The sequence below is a fragment of the Mustelus asterias genome, chromosome 4 (assembly GCF_964213995.1).
Source record: "Mustelus asterias chromosome 4, sMusAst1.hap1.1, whole genome shotgun sequence".
Lineage (NCBI taxonomy): Eukaryota > Metazoa > Chordata > Chondrichthyes > Carcharhiniformes > Triakidae > Mustelus > Mustelus asterias.
Genome location: NC_135804.1, coordinates 124,125,641 through 124,145,829, shown reverse-complemented (window position 1 = coordinate 124,145,829; position 20,189 = coordinate 124,125,641). Strand labels below are relative to the sequence as shown.

Genomic DNA, 20,189 nt, shown 5'->3' with positions numbered 1-20,189 from the left:
AATATAGCATGAATGTGTGAAGCATTTTTCTGTTGATATCACGAACAGTAATTTCTTGCCTATTCAGTAAGTAAGATGCTGATATATCATGAATCAGGAAATCGGAATAAGTGACGCTTGACCTACAAGTTCATAAGACTACACAGAACCAAGTTTTTGTATAGTAGCTGAATGTAGGGAACTAGTTGCAATTGTCCCTATTTGTAACACAATATCTACGTTGTAGAATTGCAGGCCCTCTGGGTTTGTCACAAATGCTTTCAAAAAAAACTGTGGTCAGTTAATGTATTAACATTTCCACATATTACCCCAGCATTCAGAGTCAAATAGTAATTTGAACAAAAACAAGTGTATACAAGAAATAGACCAAGGTTCTTTAACGTCTGGGTTAGTAATGGGTAAAAACTAATTTAGAGCAATTCTGCAGGCTGCACACTGACTCCACTGTAACACTTATCTAGGGGATTTTCACAGTAACTTCATTGCAGTGTTGATGTAAGCCTACTAGTAACACCAATAAATAAACGTAAAACCTTGCCTCTTCTGGAAGCATTCCGATTGTCTGAACCAGTGCCCCCCTCTGCTGTTTGTGCCTCAGGAAGTGTTCTGGTTTAAATGAAAATTGCAGTCAATTAAACGTCTTGAACCATATGATTGTGACTTGTAGTGTGGCTGGGAAGCAGTTGTAAGGCATTGGCGCATGAGCAGTCTGAACCCTCCATTCTGGTGAAAGAAGATGGGTCTCTTGTTCATACACACATCCTTCCTTCCTTGGTAACTTGGCTGAGAATTACACCAACTGTGCTTACCCAAACTGATCTGAGTGAATAAGGTGTGGACTGAGAATCAAATAACCTGAGGATCAAATTTGGGATCTTCCTGGTCTTTGTGGGCCACCTTTGCCCGATAGACTTTACGAAAGACTGTTTTGTTTCATACATAAATGCGCAATCTGGAATATTGTGCTAAAGTGGCTTTTACTCCACAATTGAAGCAGACTTTGTTATCACTGCTGGTCTGGGATGGGCACCTGTTCCTTGTTAACACCTGAGAATGAATGATTGTAATGTCACTGCTTTATTTGTTTCGTAATTAGTAATTTATTTCTGCATCCTTTTTCCCCCATTCACTCACTTTTCTTTGGGGTACTCTCCTCCTTTCTCCCACTCTGTCCCTCCTTCACATCAGTGGCATCCTTTGTTCTATCAGATGGACCTTTCTTGCTGATGATTTCACCATACGTTCATTAACTGTCTTCAGATTACACATCTAGCATTCTTAAAGCTGAATTATTGCACCTAAGCTGCTGCTTAAGTGGGACCGTGAAATTTTTGGGTTTTTTCATTTCTTAACAGCTGCTGTTCCTTCTTATCTCTTACAAAATTGAACCGAAGACCACCACCCGTGCTCTGTCTTCATCGAACCATGTTGGCCTCACTATCTCCACTCCCCTCAGATAGAACTCTCGCACAGGTCCTCTGTTGCAAAAGCTCTGAAAAACGCAGTTTCCTCTTTTTTTTAAATCTTGACTCTTAACACTTTATGAGGCCTAGTTCTGCCAACAATGTGAATACAGCTCCCAGTTTGGGTGGCACGTTAGCACAGTGGTTAACACTGCTGCCGCACAGCGCCAAGGACCCAATTTCGGCCTTGGGTCACTGTCTGGTGGAGTTTGCACATTCTCCCCGTGTCTGCGTGGGTTTTGTCAGGGTGCTCCGGTTTCCTCCCACAGTCCAAAGGTGTGTAGGTTAGCTGGAATGAGCATGCTAAATTGCTCCTCGGTGTCCTAAGATTTGTAGGTTAGGTGGATTAGTGAGGTAAATGCGAGAGGTTATAGAGATAGGGCTGGACCTGGTAAGATGCTCTGTGTGAGAGTTGGTGCAGACTCGTTGGGCCGAATGGCCTCCTTCTGCACTGTAGGGATCCTGAGGTTCTAAGTCTAGGGAAATTCTTCTAGAACTCACTTTACATTGCCAGTGACGTTACAATTCCTCTTGCGTATCTAACCCCCACTTTTCTCCAGCACAGAAGCAAGTAGGAATAGCAGACATGACACATGATCACTTCGGAAATAAGGCTTAAAAAAATGGTCACTTGGTACAATCGGTCCACGCTGGTATTTGTGCTCTACTCTGCGGGGGAAATGATGACATCGTGGGAATGTCACTCGACTAGTAATACAGAACGCCAGACTAATGGGCCAATGGGTTCAAATCCAACCATAGCAGATGATGAAATTTTAATTAAATTAAAATAATTTAGGATTAAAACCTGATCTCAGTAATTATAAGCATTAAACCATCATATATCATCATAAAAAACACTGTTGTGGGGCAGCACGGTGGCACAGTGGTTAGCACTACTGCCTCTCAGCGCCAGGGACCCGAGTTCAATTCCTGGCTTGGGTCACTGTCTGTGTGGAGTTTGCACATTCTCCGTGTCTGCGTGGGTTTCCTCCGGGTGCTCCGGTTTCCTCCCACAGTCTGAAAGATGTGCTGGTTAGGCGCATTGACCCGAGCAAGCGCCGGAGTGTGGCGACTCGGGGAATTTCATAATAACTTTGTTGCAGTTTTAATGCAAGCCTTATTTGTGACTCATAAACTTTAAACTTTTCTTGTGTCTTTGTTCTGTCGAGATTACTGCGATCGGCATTCCTCTCAATTATTTTCTTGTGCCTTCTAAGTTCTGAATGTGTCATCTTAATCTGCCTTTCCTCCTCCCTACAACTGTACTGTGTTGAATCGAGAGTCATTGATAATATTGTCTTACTTTAATTAACTCGTACTTTCCTCCAACCTCATCTGGGTTACTGCTAATTAGAGTCGTAGAAATTTAAGGAGAGAAGTCATTCGGCTCATTGGGTTTGCGTTGGAAGAAATATCCAATTAGTCCCACTTCCCTGTACTTTGCCAATAGCCCCGCAAATATTTTGTTAACCCAAACCACTATCTTATGGTTTGCTTCGATTTTCAACTACCTTCAGTCAAAATGTTTGGTGACATTTATGGACTCTGGGTTTTCACTTGGTTTCTCAACGCCACAATATACAGTGCATCTCATCTGTCCTTGAGCTCTTGCTGGACAGAGGGAGCATATCACGTCAAAGTATTCAGATTGTTCTCCGGGGTACAAAATTGAAAAACAGAACATTCCAAAATATGGGCATTACCGTCGGAACTTCGCAATGTAATGTCTCATTTCATTGGAAGAAACTCCTACCTTGACTTAAGGTGTCTGTGTCTTTAAAATAGTGAACTATAGCAGCTGACTTTGAATCCAGCCTGTATCCCAGCGGCATCCTGATACCAAGAACATGAAAAGATAGACTTGCATTTACACAACACTTTTCAGAATTGTAGCCGATTAAACATTTAACACATTAAACACATCGGAGCGGCACGGTGGCACAATGCTGTCTCTCAGCGCCAGGTGCTTGGGTTCGATTCCCGGCTTGGGTCACTGTTTGTGTGGAGTTTGCACGTTCTCCTTGTGTCTGTGTGGGTTTCCTCTGGGTGCTCCTGTTTCCTCCCACAGTCTGAAAGATGTGCTGGTTAGGTGCATTGACCCGAGTGTGGCAACTAGGAGAATTTCACAGTAACTTCATTGCAGTGTTAATCTAAGCCTTACTTGTGACTAATAAATAAACTTTAACTTTACAAGTTTAGTTACTATTGTAATATTGGAAGCACAGCAGCTGACTTGTGCACAGCAATCTCTGACAAACAGCAATGAGGACATTAATAGAGTTTCTGTATTTTTAATATCTTTTAACTCAACCTAACAGTGCCTCTACACAAGTTGACGGGTGGAGGTTTTGCATCTTCAGCTTCGCTGAGTTTGTGTCGTTTTCAGAATGTCACTATGCTGCCGAAATGCCCACTCAGTCCATGGTAAGACTAGAGCAGTGCAAGTGCATTTGGCTGGTGGTTGCATTTGGCATATTGAACAAAACTGTGCTCCTTTTCTGCTGAACCATTTCCCTCGAGTGTGCATCTGTTAGTTTATATTGTGGTTCAGGCTTCAATCCATTAGATGATGGAACAATGAGACTTCATGTAGTGGACTGCTGATTTTGGTGAGAATATTAGTTCCATTGTATCTCGGAAATTGTATAAATTTCACTTAACAATATTAAAGCTATTTTATTGGTGATAGTTGTTGAGTGCTAACATGGAGAACTATATCCTGGTATCAAACATTGGTCCGATGCGCCCACCATTCAGTTTTGGATTGGAGGTGCTCGAAGTGAGACTATATTGAGCTGAGGTCGTAGCCCCTCCTCAGGAATGCTGGGCGGGGGGGGGGGGGTGGGGCCAGGGGGCGGGGGGCGGGGCGGGGGGGGGCGGGGGGGGGCAGGTGTGGTGCTGTGAGGGATAGAGAGGGGTAAGTGGGGGAAAAACTGGGTGAATATGACAGGGGCAGTGTGAGGAAGGGAGGGGGAACCAGTTTGCCGATTGTTTGAAAACCAAAGATGGATGTTGGGTAGAGAAAAAGATGAAAACGGGAACCATTTCTGATGAAAAAGGAGCAGTTGCATTTAAGCACTATTAAAATTTTAAACATTTTGATATTTCCGATGTGAACCTGATATAAAGCAATGGGGCATAAAAGCTGGCTAGATACAGTAATTCTGCATTGGCTGGACTGGATGTCAGAATGCATCATTGACACCTTTGGTCAAATGTGTATTATTTGGATAGCGCCATTTTGAAGGCACACCCAATGGAATCCCAACATGCATCTTCTGTCTGTCTGTCTGTCTGTCCTCAGCTATTCAAGAGAGGCTGCTACCTTTCTACAAAGAATCAGGAATAATTGATTAGTGCAAAACATTCATAAACATTTGCAGCAAGAAGTATAACCAGTATTTCTGCTGGTTGCTTCATGCTGTATGTATTGTTTTGAAAAGGTGAAACCAAACAGGAGAATGTGACTGATGTCTCCCTGGATTTCCAGTGGGTGATGCCATGTTTAGAGGGCAGGTGTTCTAGGGAATGTTATTCCTGTTGCATGGTATGGGGCACAGCTCTCGCTTCGGAGGAGGCAAATCTGTTAATGGAAACCATTTTTACCTGTAAATCCAAGACCAAGTGTTGGGAGAAAGCTACCATCCATAAGGAACATTTTGTTGTTTTCTATCCAAGTCTTGTTCAGAGTTATTTGGAAGCAAATAGAAAACTTTAGCAAATGTGTGCCACTCTGCTACCCATTCTTCCAGTTCATGTTTCTGAACAATATGTATTTGCACTGGTGGATTAACTGTTCCTGCCTCCCCCTTTCATTGCCTGAGTGCTGGCATTTCATTGCACCCACCTGATCATCCCAAAGGTTATGCCATCTTTTGCCATGCGCTTGGGATTGTGTGGATTGATAGAAGAGCTGTCCTCTACACCTTTATCCAAGCATTATTTATGGTGAAACTTCCTGAAAAGAGGATGGAAACTTTTCAAATAAGTGATGCACATTTTGGACTAACTTGAGCATTTGTTCCAACCCATTTTTTAAACTTTAAAGTTTATTTATTACAAGTAAGGCTTACATCAACACTGCAATTCTGTGAAATTCCCCTGGTCACCACAGTCTGGTGCCTGTTCGATTCAATACACCAAACTAAGATGCTGTTGGGCCACCTTCTTGAACTGCTTCAGTCCTGTGTGGTAACTGAGCTCCCACAATACTGGTCCTCATTCTCCTAAGGTAGCATGCTCTATGAGGGTGTTGGTGACAGTGGACTTCCACTGGATTGGATTTTTTGTGAGTCAGTCAACAAGGGAGTATCTGTGTACCAACAAGATTAGGTGCCAATAAACAGCAGAAAGCCTGAAATGCAAGTTCAGTCACCATTTTCCAGAACTCCGGTGTATCCGCAAACATTCCCAAAATTCCCCATCTTCATCCCTGTCCTCAGCTTCTGTCCTATCATCCCCATTTTCCTTGTCTTATTCTGCATGCCTGTTACATCCTTTTCCTCTTTACTATTGCTGTGGTGAGATGTATGTTGGAAATGGAGTCCTCCCACATATTAGCAATTTTGTGAAATGTAAAACTACTTCCCTGATTTTTGTGCCTAATCAGAGAATTTCAATTATACACAAAAAAGACACAAGCTTAGGCGTAGCTGCATTCACGAACATATTTTACTGCTTTACTTGGCTACATCGAGAGCAATTGACTGGAACATGAGTGATGCACTGTTTATTTGCATGGCTAAACTGGCCTGATAACTATGCAGCTTGTAGTCATACTTGTCAAGTCAGGTCTAGTTCTATCAAGTACACTATTTGCACATAAACAGGTTAAATGAGAGTGCAGGAGAGATATGGCAGCGTCGGGGTTATGTTACTGGCTGAATGATCTAAGGGATCTGACTTTCAATTTTGCTGTGACAGTTTGAGAATTTGCATTCAGTTTTAAAAATCCAGAAATAAGATACTGGCATCATTGGAAGTGACCATGAAGCTGTCAGATTGACAGAAAAACTCAACTGGTTCACCTAGTGTCCTCTTTAGGAGGCCTGCTCTCCTTGCCTGGCATGACTTGGATAAAACTCTAGTCCCACAATAACATGGTTGGCTCTTAACTCTGAAGTATTATTGCAGTCGTTTAATATGGATGAGTATTGTGGGAGAGGGAGACTGTCCCTATTATTGGGCTAGAAGCTCCACGTTCATGTCCTGAGGGCCACAGAAGCTGCTTTCATCATATGGCCAAACAGCTTGATTATCAGCCTTTCAATTCGCCCAATGGAAGGGGGTCAGTGTGGGAGAGTTTCCTGATCAGCTATATTGCAGGAGGCAACGGCAAACCACTGCAGTAATTTGCCAAGCATAGTCATGGACCAATCCATTGTCGCCAACACCCTCACAGAGCCTGCTATCTTAGGAGAATGAGGAGCAGTATTGTGGGAGCACAGTTACCACACAGGACTGAAACAGTTCATGAAGGTGGCCCACCAGCATCTTGAGGCAACTAGGGGTGGGCAATAAATGCCGGCCTTATCAACGGCAACATCCCGAGAATGAATTTTCTTTTTAAAAAATAGCATAATTGGCAAGGATATTTATATGTTTATAGGCATTTGGCTAGAAAATGCAATATTGCTTGCCTTGGGCATCTTGCAGGTTGAAGTGGAAATGTGGAAAAAGGATTATCAAACTTTTTTATTGGTGATTTGTTTTGGTTGAGATACCATCACAATTTATTTTTAAATAAAATCCCAAATACCGGTTATAGAGCCTCATTTGCTTCTGGGTTACAGAAACTATCCCTCTTCTAGAATTAATAACGAGGAGTACAAGAAAAGGAGGATTTTTATTTATGTCATGCTTTTTATAAAATCTGCTCCAAAATACTTTCAGCAAATGAAGTACTTTTTGTGGTGTAGTCACTGTCGCAACATCAGAAATGTGGCTGCCAATTTGTGTAAAGTCCCATGAAGAGAAATGGAATACGAACAGATAATCTGTATTTTGTTTTGGTTTTTGTGTTGTTGATTGAGGGATATGAGGGAGAACTGAACTTCTCTTGGCAATAGTGCCGTATGGGATCTTTCACTGGGAGGGCAGCCGGACCTTGATTTAACATCTTGTCTGAAGAGTGCACTCTCAAACAGTGCAGCACTCCTTCAGTATTGCACTGGAAGTGTTGACCCGATTTGGTGCTCAAGTCTCTGAAGTGGGCTGTGAACGTCTGACTCTGAGGCAAGAGTGCTACCACCAATCTACAAGAACATGAGAAACAAGGAGTACACCGTATGACCCCAAAGAGCCTGCTTCACCATTCAATACAATCATGGCCGATCTTGGGCTTCAACTCCATTTTCCTGCTCGTTCCCCCTATCCCCAATTCTCTGAGTGACCTGTCCCAGCCTTAAATATATTCAACAATAGAGCATTCACAACCCTCTAGGGGGGTAGAGAATTCCAAAAATTCACAACACATTGAGTGAAGAAATTTCTCCTCATCTCACCTTTCTGCTCCACTTCCAGCTCTCTTTTCAACCTCTCATCATGTACTGTAAAAGAGAATTGTGAAATATTTTTTTCTCCCTGCTCAAACCTCTCCAATAAACAGTGGCCCCTCCTACCTCAGTATAGAGCCAAAGTTTAAACAGCACCATGGAAAAAATGGTGGGGGAGAGCTTTTGTCAACATTTTCTTTGATTGCTTTGCACATGTAACAATGCATGGTCCCTACTGGTGTTACCGATTTTGCTTAAACTATAGTATCTACTTCTTGACTAACTTCAAGGGAGAAAGACTTGCATTTTTATAGCAACCTCAGGACGTCCCAAAGCAATTTACAGCCAGTGAAGTGTAGTGAATTAAATACCCTAGCCAATCTGTGCAGAGCAAGCTCCGACAAACAGCAATGGGATAATCAGAAAATCCATTTGATTGCTGTTTGTTGAGGGATAGATGTTGGCTGGGACACCAGCGAGAAATCCCCAGCTCCTCTTCGAAATAGTGCTGTGGAATCTTTTGTGCCCACCTGACAGGGCAGGTGGAGCCTTGGTTTAACTTCTTATTTGATCACCAGTATCTCAGATGGCAGCATTCCCTCAGTATTGGTGGGTGAAATTCTCCCATCTGGGAACTACGTCCTGTGGCAGGGGTGGGAATGTTGAGTGTTTCCTGTTGCAGATGCTGGCAGGAAAACACGTCAAATCTTCTGGCCCTGGCTTCATTAATTATTTACTCGGGTGTTTTGTGCCATATTCCATGGTGGGGCCGGCCTGAAGGTACGTTGTCCATTGTTCTATCCATGCCATATTGAACAGGCACCAACATCACAATCCCAATATTGAAGGAAGAAGGTGGACCTCTTGAAAATGAATGTGGGTTGCTGGGAGAATTCTGAGGCTGGAAGATGGACCCCCCTCAATGACTCCTAATCAGGAAGGTCCACCTACCAATGCTCCCCCCTTTCTTCCCCACCTCCCGCCCACTGCTGTGCTGTTCTAGGGTCCAGAGTTGCCAGCGGCCTCCCTCCTGAACTCTTGAGACAGCTACAGGTATTGTCCATGAGTCCTGCTCTGCACACCAGGTTGTTCTAGATGTGTTTCACACTGACATATTTTCCCACTCGCACCAGAGAGAATCGGGCCTGTGTGGTCAAGCCTTCATCTGCAACCCATTGGCGGGATGCAGTTTCACGTTGGCCTCCAGTGCGTTTCATGGTCTGCCATAACAGGCACCATTTGTCTATGGTGTAGACAAATGGTTTTAATTGTTGGTAATTTTACTGGCCAATTAATTCTAGGCAAAAACATAGAACTATTACATTATTAACAACATTCTGCATCTGCAGCTCGACATTGAGCGCAATGGCAAAAGTTCTTCGAGTTAACTCAGAACATCGATTATCCATCAGGACTGGCAGAATTCTCCCCGCGACACCCCCCCCCCCCCCCCCCCCCCCCCACACCTCCTGGCCTGCCCCACCACGGGATATGGCACAAAACACCCGAGTGAACAATTAATGTGGCCAGCACCGGAAGATTTGTCGTGTTTTCCTGCCGACATCTGCAAGAAGATCCCGCTGTAAATTCACACCGGTGTGAAACCAATTTTTGGGCCTCCCACTGAATTAACCCCCCTCCACTCTGCTATTGAACCCGCTAGTGGGGGCTTGGGAGAATTGCACCTCGTGTCAGCCTGGATGCTGCCAAGAATAAATACCTGACAAAATCTAGGCTTTAAACAATGCCGAGTACCGTAGAACTGCTGTCACTTGGTTAAAGAGTCTGCTTTGGAGGCTGTGTCCCCCTGATGCCTTTTCATTGCAAACACAGTATTAACTGTTGAGGATAATGTATCATTGCTGGGATTGCATTCTCCTCGGGGCTATATACTGGCAGTTTACACTAACCACACACTGAAGGATACAGGGCACTCCGTCTTCATATTGTAAAACTGAATGCTGAAGGCTGTTTAATTTTACTTTCTGGTCCTGCGAACTTTGATTTCATCCTCGGAAGCCAATCAGAAGCTCTGAATTTGAGATTAGAGTTTGACATTAGTCCCTTCAAGTTACTTCAAAGCGTACATCTGAGCTTTGGCCATTCATCATTATCTGCTACGCGCTTCAAGGGTAAGGTTGCAACTTCTGATTTATAAGCTTGATATTCCTCCATTCAAATGTTGGCTAGCTGGCACAAAGTAGAGTTTTTTGCACTGTTGAATTTGGAACCATTTTGCAGCTGTAACCTTCAGTAAAGAAGAATTTTTACCTGAAGGTCACAGAATGTTTTAAACAGCTTGGGCAGCACGGTGGCACAGTGGTTAGCACTGCTGCCTCACCACGCCAGGGACCCGGGTTCAATTCCTGGCTTGGGTCACTGTCTGTGTGGAGTTTGCATGTTCTCCCCGTGTCTGTGTGGGTTTTCTCCGGGTGCTCCCGTTTCCTCCCACAATCCGAAAAATGGACTGGTCAGGTGGATTGGCTGTGCTAAATTCTCCCTTGGTGTACCCGAACAGGCTCCGGACTGTGGCGACGAGGGGAATTTCACAGTAACTTCATTGCAGTGTTAATGTAAGCCTACCTGTGACTAATAAATAAACTTTTTTTTCATGTAGTGTGGCCTGTATTTGACGTGCAAGTTCATTGACACCTCCATCTTTTGTTTGCCCACTAACAGTGTTTTGTATGCGAGTTGATTACGATTTGGCAGCGTTACAGAGAGAAAGAAAAACGAGGGAGGTGGGGTAATCTCATAAGAGGAACAGGCGCTTAATGGGAATAGCTGACTACTATAAATTACTTTTTCTGACTCATGGATACTTGTGTTTAAATGCACCTCATCATTCAAAATGTCCTGGGCTCACACTGAGGCAGTAAACTCCAATGCAGAAGCTAGTCTGCAAGGTGAATGGGCAGTGGATTCTTGACTCTGGGCACATTTGAATTAAAGAAAATATCAAACTCTGGACTTTGAACAGGAAAACCTTTTTCCAATATATGGCCGATCTGAATTTACAGCTGTAATGCACAATTGAGTCAAAGTCCTTCTGGGTCGGTATGCACCAAATAGCATATTGATTAGAGTGCGAGAATTAATTTGGTGAATCGTACAATGAAATAGCATTCCTTTCCACTGTCAGATCAGACTAACCTGAGTGAAGGATATAAAAAAGCCTCTCCCTTGTGTGGGGGCCGAAGGCTCTGCACATTTTTGTCAGAATAGCTATAGAGATGGGAGAGGAATTGATTATTAACAATGGAGATGGCCATCACTTTGAGGTATATGTATCTTTTCCGCTCGGAGAAATCACTGGATAAGTTACCCTTAATGCTCTGGTCCGTTCTTTGGTAATGTTTTCCACTCTCAAAAAAACAGTGGTCGGGATTTTCCCGTGCTGCCGCGGGAAATGCTGTGCCCCAGCCAAAAGTCCATTGGCTTATGGCTGGATTGGATGATTGGACGGGGCCAGATGACCCACCTAATATCCTTGGAAGGTAGTGAGTAGAAATACTTATTACAGTCTTTTGAACTGCTTCTGTTAATTCAAGGTTGCTTAATTCTAATTATTCAGTGGTTTGAACTTTTACAGACACTAAATGCTTCGCTGCATTAATTAAGTTGCTTCCATTGAATTACTGCACGATTTGATTTTCCTTCAATTAAAAGAAAATGTGCGTGTGTGTACTCCAATAGGACTCCACTGGCCAGGCGGTCAACTAACCTTGTGGCTTAACAGCCCCTTAATGTGTCAAATAACACCCAAGGATGTTAAACCACTTCCAGATAACAGGAAGCTCTGAAACCTAGCAGAAGAACAAGTTCTGTGAAAGACTACTTTATAGATCCTTGGCACGAGTGCCAAGCTCATTGCTCTTGTATGTTTGGATACACACAATTAACCTCAGAGTTTTGAAATCGGTGGCAAAGTACAAACTACAGTTTAAGTTTAATTAAATTTTAAGTCATTTGCTGGTTCAGTTTGCAATAAAATTTGCATTTTAACTCATTTTCTTGTTGGTTCTGGCCGTCTTCTGTGCAAGGTGTCAGCTGCATTCGTAAGTCCCACCCCAGGGACTGGAGCACAGAATCTAGCCTGGCAATGGCACTGCGATACTGAGAGAGTGCTACGCTGTTGGGAGTTCAGATGAGATATTAAAGCTAGACCCTTTTTTGCCAGTGCACAGTTTCAGATGATTGTAAAATGTCTGAACTTGGGAACATTGGAACCGAAATGGGCCATTTAGTCCTTCGAACCTGTTCAACCATTAGATGAGATTGTGACTGGTCTGTGACCTAACTTCAGATACCCACCTCATATCCCTTAATACCTTGCTCACAAAAATCAGTCAATCTCAGAATTAAAAATAACTTGTGGAAGAGGTGTGCAAACTTCTGCTTTAATGCTAGTGTGAAAATGGGGTGCAGGAGTGTAGTTTAAATGCACTAGATATTCATATTTGAACTTTGCAGATTAGATGTTTGACCCTTTTCACTAGTTTCATAGAATCATTGAATCCCTATAATGCAAAAGGAGGCCATTCGGCCCACCGAGTCTGTACCAGCCACAATCCCACCCAGGCATCACTTCCGTAAGCTCACATATTTACCCCACTAATCCCCTGACACTAAGGGCAATTGAGCATGGCCAATCCACCTAACCCGCACATCTTTGGACTGTCGGAGGAAACTGGAGCACCCTGAGGAAACCCACGCAGACATGGGGAGAATGTGCAAATTCCACACAAACTCGACAGCGACCTGAGGCCAGAATTGAACCCCGGTCCCTGGCGCTGTGAGGCTGTGCCACCGTGTCATGTTCAGATGACATTTTTAAATAGATGGATGAACAGTATTCAAATCTTACTGTCAATGGCCTGGGCCTGACGTTACAACATTGACCTTGAACATAAACATCATTCTGTGATGATGCAACTGTTTGCAAGCTGTTCCTTGTTAGCAGCACTGTTGAGTGTCAATTTTGCAAACAATATATGCAAACTGGGACCTAATAGAACTGTTTGCAAGTTCAATTTTAAAACAATCACACCCTTTCCCTTTTAAGAAGAGCAAATGCAACCCTGCCACTTAAAACCATTGTTTACTGAACTATGCTTGAATGGTGAGGATGAAATGAATGCAACACCCAAAATTCTTAGAGGAGAGAACACTAAGGGGAGATTTGATAGAGCTTTTCAAAATTCTGAAGGGTTTTCCAGAGGAAATGAGAAACTTTCCACTTGATGGAGGGTTGGTATCTTTAAAAGTTTATTTACTCGTCACAAGTAAGGCTTCCATTAACACTGCAATGAAGTTACTGTGAAATTCCCCCAGTCGCCACACTATGGCGCCTGTTCGGGTCAATGCACCTAACCAGCACGTCTTTCAGATGGGGTGGGGGGGGGAAACCGGAGCACCCCGAGGAAACCCACGCAGACACGGGGAAAATGTGCAAACTCCACACAGGCAGTGACCCAAGCTGGGAATTGAAGTTGGGCCCCTGGTGCTCTGAGGCAGCAGTGCTAACCACGGTGCCACCGTACCACCCCAGAACCAGAGGCGAGATGATGAAAATTGTTAGTAACTTTCAAGAGGGAATTGGATATATCCATGAAAAGAAAAAGATTTCACGGCTATGGAGGTAGAACAATGGAGTGGACTCGTTGGAATGCTCTTTCATGGAACCAACACAAGTACGTTGGGTCACATTGGCTGTGTGATTCACTGAGTTTGCTTCCAACAACAAATGATCTCCTATTTTGTCTGAGCTGATTGTGTTCCCTTTCCAAAGTGAGTTGAGAAACTGGCAGAGCTATTGTATACTTCTATCACGGGCACAGTTGCTCAAACATGACGTTCTTCCTGACTCCGTGGCCATGGCTACAGATCTTGCATGCTGCCCAGGGGGGAGACGCATACTGTCTCATGATAGGCTGCCCACCCAGGTCACAACAGGGTGCTGAGAGTTTGGCAAATATGGACAGTTTGAGAGCCAGACCTGACCAGTGGCAAGCGCCACCCATGGTGCCCATTTCCCTTGGCACCACTTTTGCCCCAAGAGGCAGGCAACAAAAACTACCTTGTGATTTGGTGCCTTCTACATTCAGAGCAGATTTTGCTGTCCTGTTTAAAATGCGGGCCTATATTACAAATGCATTATAGCTGCCAATGAACATGTTGTAAGGCCAGAGTCAGTATTGATCAAGACTCGAGGAGGCTGATCCTGTGTCAATCATACTCGTGTGGATACGTTGTACGTTGTTCATTACCCTTGTGTGATAATGTAACTTGGCTCAGAGAAGAGAATTATAGCCGTTTAAAGGATAGGTAGAGCATGAAAATGAATTTCAGTGATGAAGACATTGGCTGGAATTTTAGATGAGGGTTATTTAATTCTGATTTTGTATGAATGAATTACTCCCACATTATAATGATATCAACTGGAAAATCCAGGCTGTAGAGTTGAGCAAAGCCAAAACTACTGATGATCCTCATCCCCCTTGTGGTCTTCACTCTGCTGACTCCGACTGCTCCATCTTCAGTTATCTCAGTATCCTCCCACCCATTCCCCCTGTCCTATTCTGAAATCTTCTTTACCCCGCACCTTTCGCCATGTTTTCCCTTAAAGCCTTCATGAGTCTTTTTGATCTGACTTAAAGTCACCTCTTTTAACCTTTCTCCTACCATTGCTTACACGTCCAATTGTTTTCACCTCCATTAAACATTTTGGGACTTTTGTTGATGTTTATGGTGCCATAAAAATAAGTGCTGTTCTTATTCTTCTTGTATAGAGTTTAAATCAGTGACATCTTTAAATGGATTAAGCAGCTCGGCCCTAACTTGAAATTATCTTAAGTCTGCTCATGTGCTTAATTGCAATACGCTTAATCATCAGTGATTCAGATGTTATGGGTTTCGAGCTTCCTTCTATCCATTTTAATGAGCCTCCCCCTCAGTACTAAGTACATTTTTATGGTTTGAGCACGGCCAATCTTTTTAAGAGTTAAAGCGTCATTATTGATTTGAATGAGGTGTCTTGCAAGATGCTTTGCATTTCTCAACATGCCTGATGCAATATCAAGAACAGTGCCAGAAAATAGTTTTCACATTACTTGCTGTAGGAATTTCCTGAACTTGGATATGTTTCACTGAACTTGAACAGTGTCCAAAGAAAAATAACCCTCAAAGCTAATAGTGTCAGGGAGGCCACTTATTGGATACAGAAGTGCATCAAAAGATCAGGCACATCAAGAAAACAAATAAGGAATTGACAAAGGATTGTGTGAAAGGATAAATGGGCTTCTGTTACTTACAAACCAACAAGTTACAGTGGAACAAATTTCTGAATTGAGGTGTTTCTCGAATGGAACAGTTCCTGAGTCCCAAAGTTACTGTACATTGCATCCAATGAAGTGCCAACCTCTGTCCTCTCCAGCAGGAACGTTGTACTGAGCACCCATCTATACAGGTGAGGGAAAGGTGGTTAGTGTTTTTTTTCCATCCGTGGCCCCTCTGCATCCCTCACACCTCTTTATCTCTTTCTCTTTCTTTTTCTTTCTCGCTCTTTCTCTTTCTCTCTCTCTTTCTCTCTCTCTCTCTCTTTCTCTCTCTCTCTCTTTCTTTCTTTCTCTCTTTCTCTCTCTTTCTTTCCCTCTCTTTCTTTCTTTCTCTTCCTTTCTTTCTCTCTCACTCTTTCTTTCTCTCTCTCTCATTCTCTCTCTTTCTCTTTCTCTCTTTCTCTCTCTTTCTCGCTCTCTCTCTCTTTCTGGGCAGCACAGTGGTTAGCACTGCTGCTTCACAGCTCCGGGGACCTGGGTTCGAATCCCGGCTCAGGTCACTGTCTGTGTGGAGTTTGCACATTCTCCCTGTGTCTGCGTGGGTTTCCTCCGGGTGCTCCGGTTTCCTCCCACAGTCCAAAGATGTGCGGGCTAGGTTGATTAGTCATTCTAAATTGCCCCTTAGTGTCCCGGGGTGCATAGGTTAGAGGGGTGAGTGGGTAAACATGTAGGGATATGTGGACAGGGCCTGGGTGGGATTGTGGTTGGTGCAGACTCGATGGGCCGAATGGCCTCTTTCTGCACTGTAGGATTCTATGATTCTCTCTTTTTCTCTCTTTCTCTCTCTCTTTCTCTCTCTCTCTCTCTCTCTCTCTCTCTCTCATTCTTTTTCTCTCTCTCTCTCTTTTTCTCTCTTTCTTTTTCTCTCTCTCTTTCTTTTTCTCTCTTTCTTTTGCTTTCTCTCTTTTGCTTTCTCTCTTTTGCTTTCTCTCTCTCTCTTTCATAGAATTGATCATGGAATCCCTACAGGGCAGAAGAAGGCCATTCAATCCATCGAATTTGCACCGACCACAATCCCACCCAGGCCCCATCCCTGCAACCCCACATATATACCCTGCTAATCCCCCTGACACTAGGGTCAATTTAACATGGCCAATCAACTTAACCCGCACATCTTTGGAGTGTGGGAGGAAACTGGAGCACCCAGAGGAAACCCATGCGGACACAGGGAGAATGTGCAAACTCCACCCAAGGCCAGAATTGAACTCCGCTTCTGGCACTGAGGCAGAAATGCTAACCACTGTGCCATCATGCCGCCCATCTCTCGCTCTTTCTCTCTCGCTCTTTCTCTCTCGCTCTTTCTCTCTCGCTCTGCCTATTCCTCCATCAAGTAGCAGAATAAGGCTTGACTAGGGCATTAAGGTTCAAAATTTGGTCAACCGGAAACCTTAAATATAAGATAACAATTGGTAAATTCAAAAGAGAAACTTCTCTACCCAGAGAGTATGGAAATTGTTATAACATGGAATAGTTGAAGTGACTCGAATAGATGCACTTGATGGGAATTTACAAGGAAGAAAGAATATTAGGTTATGCTGAAGAGGGTTGAAGGTGGCTCATGTAAAGCTTGATTAAACATCAACTTGGGCCAAATGACTTCAGATAGATGGGCTGGGCTAGCAACTCACCTCGGCCCCTGCCTTTCCACTGGTACTGCAAATATTTTTTCTTCAGATAGTTATCCAATTCTGTTTTGAAGGCCACAATTGAATCTGCCTTCACCACACTCACTCGGGTAGTGCATTCCAGTCCCTAACCATCCCTGTGTAAAAACAATTCCCTCTGGTTCTCAGCCCTTCTGCCAATGGGAACAGTTTCTCCCTGTCTTCTCTGTCCAGACCCCTCATGATTTTGCACGTTGCCATCAAATTTTCTCTTAAACTTCTCTTCTCGAAGGAAATCGGCCCACCTTCTCCCATCTATCCAGACAACTGAAATCCCTCATCCCTGGAACTATTCTCATGAACTTTCATGACCCTTGGATTCTTTTTCACGATGGCCGCTAGTGTCGTTTCTTATACTCTCTCTCTTTGTTTCTCACTAGTTTTTTTTTCACTTCCCCTCTGAATTTTCTATATTCAGTCTAATTCTCACTCGTATTATCAACCTGACATCTGCCATTATCACTCAGCTTCACTTTAATCTTCACCTCTTTTATTAATCTGGGAACACGGGCCTTATTTGTCCTCACCTTTTTCCTTCATAGGAATGTACAATGATGATACCTGAACTACCTCTTCTTTCAAGGCAGCCCATTGAACAGTTTGGCCTGCCCATCTTTGATTCTAATTTGCCTGGGCCAAATTCATTGTCACTTCACACTCAGTCTGCAGTCCCCAGATGAACCATCACTTTCTCCAGAATCCGGGACTGAATTCTTGTTGGACAGTGAGGTGAACCACGTGCTAGGTCCTCCTTGAATGGCTGATGGCCACCCATTGCCTCTCTGTCTGCACTCCCTTTAGCTGCAGGGTGGCCACATTCAGAAATGTGCAGTTGGCCTATCTTCAGTCTTGCAGATATACTGCAGTGACATCAGTTGCCATTGAGTTCCAACAACCAAAGTTCTAGTTACGGACACTTGCTGCACAAGTGGTTATCCAAGATACGAGAAATGTCCTGGTGTTCCCACATGGTACAGGATACTCACTCCACAAAACCAAGACCCTCTGCCTTGCTTCAAATTATTGGACTATAACCAACTTAACAGAATAAACTTGAGACTTAAATGATGACCTGTGGCTACTCATCCTTTCCTTATACTGACACCATGTTATTTTGTATGGAGGTTAACAGATGTTTTTGTTTAACTTTTATTATTTATATTGTTCTGATTTTAAATAAGTGAACAATTCGGAACCCCTTAGTTTAGCTTTTCCATGTTATTTAATTTAAACCTTTTTAAAAATTAATTTACAATATGTGGGCATCACTAGCTAGACCAAGATTTATCGCTCATCTTAATTGCTGTCGAGAAGGTGGAGGTGAGCTGCAATGCGCTCCATGTGGCGTAGGTATACCCACAGTGCTGTTAGGGAGTTCCAGGATTTTGACCCTGCGACAGTGAAGTGATATATTTGCAAGTCAGGATGGCGAGTGGCTTGGATGGTAAATTCCAGGTAGTGGTGTTCCCATGTGTCGGCTACCCTTGTCCTTCTAGATGGTAATGGTCATGAGTTTAGAGGTGTTGTTGAAGGAGTTTTGGTGGGTTTATCACCTGACCTGATTAAATATTGAATGCTAATTGTATGAAAACTGATCAAATTTGCATTACTTTTAGCATTCATTAATTGGTCTAGTCTTAACCACTCCTGGCAAGGGATGGGGGAGACCCTAGCGGGCCTGGAGACTCTAGTGGGCCTGGAGACTTCAGTCCTGGGCCCGCTAATCAAATGTAAATGCCGATTTTAAATATCGAACGCCAGAAATTGGCGCAGAGCTGATTACTCTTTAAAAAAAATACTTGGAGCCGGAGACGCTCGGAGGCCGTGGCGCCCAGCGGGAAGCCACCGGAACAACCTCTGCTGATGTCTCCCAGTCTGTTGCACTGCTAGAACAGCACGGTAGGCTGGGAGAATCGCCCCCCCCCCTTATTTTTAAACTGTGGCCCCTCTAGTTCTAGCTTGCCCCATGAGGGGAAACGTCCTCTCAGCATCTACCTTGTCAAGCAGCAACCCCCCTCCTCCGAATCGTATGAAACGATATGAACACCTGCCTTTCTCCCAGGCTCCAATGAGCGTAGGCCCAAGCTGCTCAACCTTTCTGCATAAGACAACCCCTTCATCCCAGGAATCAGCCCAGTGAAGCTTCTCTGAACTGTTTCCAATGCCAGTATATTCCTCCTTAAGCAAGGAGAGACTGTACGCAGCGTTCTAGCTGTGATCTCTCCAATGTCCTGTACAGCTGTAGCAGGACTTTCCTGCTTTAATTCTCCATCCCGCTTGCAATAGAGGCCAATATCCCATTTACCTGCGGTACCTGCATGTTAACATTTTGTGATTCATTTACATGGCACCCAGATCCCTTTGTACTGCAGCCTTTCTCTCTATTTAAATAATTATCTGCTTTATTCTTCCTGCTAAACCTCACATTTTCCCACATCGTACTCTGTCTGCCAATTTTTTCACCCACATATTTACCCATCCTATCTCCCTTTGCAGACTTTGCACCCTCCTTTCAACTTGCTTTCCTACCTATTAGCAGCAAGTGTTCTTAAGTCACGATTGCTCTTGCTAAGACATCTTTCACCACCAGACAACATTTCAAAATGCCGTAAAGGAAAGTGAAACATGTTGAATTTGTCTTGCATTGTAATGTTCCTGTTGTAATGTCGGAAACATTGTAGCCACTGTGGAGAGGAGGCCCCAGAGACAGTAATGAAATAAGTGTGATTTTTGATGTTGGTTCAGTGATATATTGGATAGAAACTTGGGGCGAAGTTTGCCTACTTTTCTTTGAAAGAGTGCACTGGCTTCTTGTATTCTTTTGACCCAAGAGTAGCTCTGCTTCATGTCAGATCTAAAGCACAGCACGACCTGCAGGGCACCACTCCCTCTGTGCTGCAGTAAAGCATCAACTTGGGTTAAATGCTCAAATCCTTGGTGTGGGGTTTGAACCCACAACCTACCGTCTGAGATGTGAGTGTGGTACCACCGACCCACTGCCTTATAGCGCATCAATCTTGTGTGTTGCAAAATACTAATTGGAGGGGAAACACTGGAAGCTCAGCTGGTCAGTTAACCTCGAACGGAGAAAAACAAGTTAACAATTTGACTGACCAGTCTCCTCCGTCCTTTCTCTCTTTTCGATGCTGAATGCTCTCATGTACTCCCGGCACTTTCCTTTTTTATTTCAGACTCCAGGTGCTGGAGTTTCAATTTGGGGTTAAGAGT

At 43.7% G+C, this 20,189-nt stretch overlaps 1 protein-coding gene and 1 long non-coding RNA gene across 7 annotated transcripts in view; one reads left to right on the top strand and one right to left on the bottom strand.

Annotated features, from left to right (window-relative positions):
- Window positions 1-8,014, bottom strand: part of LOC144492388 (uncharacterized) — a 28,047-nt gene extending 20,033 nt beyond the window's left edge. Inside the window, exons 1-3 of the long non-coding RNA XR_013497585.1 lie at window positions 7,970-8,014; window positions 5,314-5,424; window positions 3,220-3,299 (exon numbers count right to left, since the gene is read on the bottom strand). This is a non-coding gene — a long non-coding RNA (uncharacterized LOC144492388). The remainder of the gene's footprint in view (window positions 1-3,219; window positions 3,300-5,313; window positions 5,425-7,969) is intronic.
- The window catches only part of elf1 (E74-like ETS transcription factor 1), a 277,826-nt gene that overhangs the window by 122,032 nt on the left and 135,605 nt on the right, over window positions 1-20,189 (top strand). The gene's annotated exons all lie outside the window — the stretch shown is intronic.